Source organism: Pavona decussata, unplaced genomic scaffold (assembly GCF_977016875.1).
Source record: "Pavona decussata unplaced genomic scaffold, jaPavDecu1.1 SCAFFOLD_4, whole genome shotgun sequence".
Lineage (NCBI taxonomy): Eukaryota > Metazoa > Cnidaria > Anthozoa > Scleractinia > Agariciidae > Pavona > Pavona decussata.
In genome coordinates this window covers 952,114-955,458 of record NW_028145428.1, presented here as the reverse complement: position 1 = coordinate 955,458, position 3,345 = coordinate 952,114, and the positions used below count along the sequence as shown (strand labels likewise).

The window sequence follows — 3,345 nt, the reverse complement described above, 5'->3', positions numbered from 1 at the left end:
TTGTTAAGCGGAAACCAAAAGAAAAGTCAAAGGTGACGAAGTAAGGCGGTACCTGTTAAAAGATGAAAGTTGAACTGGGACTCAGAACTCTTGAAAACCAAAGAGAGTGGTACGGGAAAAGAGGAATTTCCCTTCATGGCTTTCTTGTAATTGCTCAGGTAAGCGGCGTTCTTCTCATTTGTCAAACGTTCCACTGAATCAACAGGAAGCACTGAGTACACTTTGAGTCCATTTTCCAAAATTATTACAGATATAATTGAACTTAGAAAGGTCTGCCTGCAAAATGAGTAATAGCACTGTAGAAATAGAACATAGCAAAAGTTATAGTTAAGTGCCTGACATGTTCAGGTAATCCTCTGAGGTACAAGTACATGTATATTTATATTTAGTACAATTTGGCAAGTTTTGAAACAAAACCAGATATCCAAATTTAAATCTATGGCAAGAGAAAATCAGTAGTCGTGAACCAAGTTATTATTACGGTAGATTAATTTTATGTTTTTTCCTGATCTGGAAAGGAAAGAATGTTATGATTGCTTTGTTTCCATGTGTCTATTTAAGAGAGGTTACCTTTAAGTGCCATTTCACATAAAAATTATTTACAATTTTTTTTATTTTGTACACAATGATGGCAGCAGAAGATCAGAGAAAGACAGATGTCATTGACCTATAGTCAGAAGACACCAAGCAAAATGCGTGGTTTACACAGAGTGCCCTTGACATTGGTTTTCGTTGGCTGGAATATGTTTATCCAGGATTTCAAGTCTACTTGTTCTCTGGTATGCTTGTTGTACAATATACCACTTGTTATCCTGTATATAATAATTCCCCAAGGACAACAAAGGATCTGGTGTACTTCTATGATAAAAGCTGTGGAGGCACTTTGATTGGTGTTTTCACAGGTCTTACACAAACATGTACCATAACTTGTAGAACAAGGTTAAAAACTGTGTGTTTTCTTTCCCTCGTAGGAGCTTACATGCAGCAATGAAACATGAGTTATGAGTGAATCAACCCCGGGCATTATGCAGACTTAAGCAGCACCTTCTCTTATTGTAGCAAATCTGTCTGAATTGTATCTTTTTGTTATTTTTGGTCTTTTAGATAATGGACCACATTACCATAACAGTGGGTTTCTGTTCTACTTGACTGAAGTGAACAGGATTTTCAACTTCACCCTAAAGGAGTACAACAATTTTGAAGCTGGTGAGGGCAAGTCACAGCTCGATTAACACTTCGCCCACATCAGCCATAAGATTGTGCAATGGGTACGTTTGGGTAATGACCTGGAAAGTAGAGAACAAGTTGCAGATTTAATCAAGGTACACATACCTACCATTGCATTGATTAATTTTAAATTACATGCAAATACAATTTTCAATCAGCCATGAAAGGCTGGGAACTCCTGCTATTGGCAATGACTGATGATAGTTCATAACTTAAAATTAACGCCTCCTTGTTTCTCCTGGCAAGTATTATTTATTTCAATGCCTTACTCCAAATATTTTCCTGACGGCTGCGATGCTTAAGTCTTCCTAAATAGACTCCCAAACATAAATCTGTGTTCCATGGATACTGTTGTCATTAACCACAAGCTGTCCTAAACTCCCACATTTGTCAGTTATGAAACAATTTTTCTCTCCCTAGAGTCTTCAATTATTATCTACAGCAGTAATTTACTATTTCAAAAATCAACACAGTTTTTCTTGTAGTTAGAGAGATGCTTACCTGACGTTTGTGTTCATTGTTTTCAAACATATTGCTCTTACAGACTATGAAGAATGCATCATGCAAGATTGCAGCCATCCCAAACCACTTAAAGAAAGGTGCTATTGAGAATGTTATACCTGACCAGGGTTTTCAACTGTTTTGTAAAGTAGCGGACATACTTCTGAAAGCAACGGACGTGAATATTTTCTTGGCACCGTAAGGCGCCTCGCGAGCGACGAAGGCGCAAGCACCTAGGGGGGTCTGGGGGCATGGTCCCCCAGGAATTATTAAAATAGAATACTCAGAAACGCCATTTCCAGCGTTTCTGGAACCAAGGAAACAGTTTCCTGGGCAATGCTGGCGCTCACTAAAATTCTCTTTAAAAAGCAAATTACTGAATGAAAATCGTCAGTTGGTAGGGGGGGGGGGAGGGAGAATGGCAACAACAGAATTTTCATTGGCTTATCATTGCGAATTTATTTGATTTTCAAAAATGTTTGGTAACTTGGGTTGTAGTCCATTCATCAAGAGTGTAGGAATGAGAGCGAAATAGTCACTTCAACTCCGTTTAAATGAAGAGGGGAAACCAATAAAATATCCCAGCGCTCAAGAAGCAAAGAAAAAAGAGTTATGTGGCCGTTTTGAAGAATGTAATTGATTATTCTGTTATTCTCTAGTCAGTATGTTCATGAGATGCCTTAGTAAGAAAAATATATAATACAGTTGTAAAAAAATCGCCAATATTGATCTTAAAGTACCGGACAAGGAATAGCAAACGACCGGACGAAACGTCCGGCCTTCGGCCTCAAATGAAAACCCTGCCTGACAGAAGCATTCTTGAGGAACGTGATACATTTCATCTCTCTGATAATAAAAGAATCTTACTGACTAAAATGCGTTGCAAAGACTACTACAAGTTTTTTCAGGAAAAGGTTACAACAGAACCTACAGCTGTGAAGTCTTGGTCTAAGCGGGGTTTTGATCTAACCCACCATTGGACTAAATTATTTAAAAACATCTATAAAATATCCATTAACAATAAACTAAGAGAATTTGCCTTTAAATTATTCCATAGAATCTTAGTAACTAATAAAGAACTTAAGAGATTTAAAATTAGGAATGACGATGCCTGCTTTCAGTGTCAAAATGCTGATTCATTGGAACACACTTTTTTAGAATGCCCTGTAAGTATTAAGTTCTATCAAGAAGTATTATCCTGGTTCAATGTATCACAAAATACACAAATAAATTTGTCGAATGAACAATTTCTATTTCAAAACTTCACAATCTCTCCCGCTGTGCACCGAAACCTGCGCCATCAACTAGATTTGTTGCTTCTTTTCACAAAGAAATATTTATATGCATGCAAAATGACTGAGTCACACCCTAGCTTTTTGTTGTTTTTAACAAACCTAAAATTACTTCTCTCTCTCTCTCTCTCTCTCTCTCTCTCTCTCTCTCTCTCTCTCTCTCTCTCTCTCTCTCTCTCTCTCTCTCTCTCTCTCTCTCTCTCTCTCTCTCTCTCTCTCTCTCTCTCGCTATATATATATATATATATTTGCTACAAAGACCTCATTTTTAGTTGTTTAGTATATTTATTTATTTATTTATTTGTTTATTTATTTATGTCTTATA

At 36.9% G+C, this 3,345-nt stretch overlaps 1 long non-coding RNA gene across 1 annotated transcript; it reads left to right on the top strand.

Annotated features, from left to right (window-relative positions):
• Positions 1-578: 578 nt before the first annotated feature.
• Positions 579-1,796, top strand: LOC146489657 (uncharacterized). The gene is made up of 3 exons (XR_014863541.1): positions 579-779; positions 1,105-1,322; positions 1,772-1,796. It is a non-coding gene; the product is annotated as an uncharacterized LOC146489657 (long non-coding RNA).
• Positions 1,797-3,345: the final 1,549 nt, after the last annotated feature.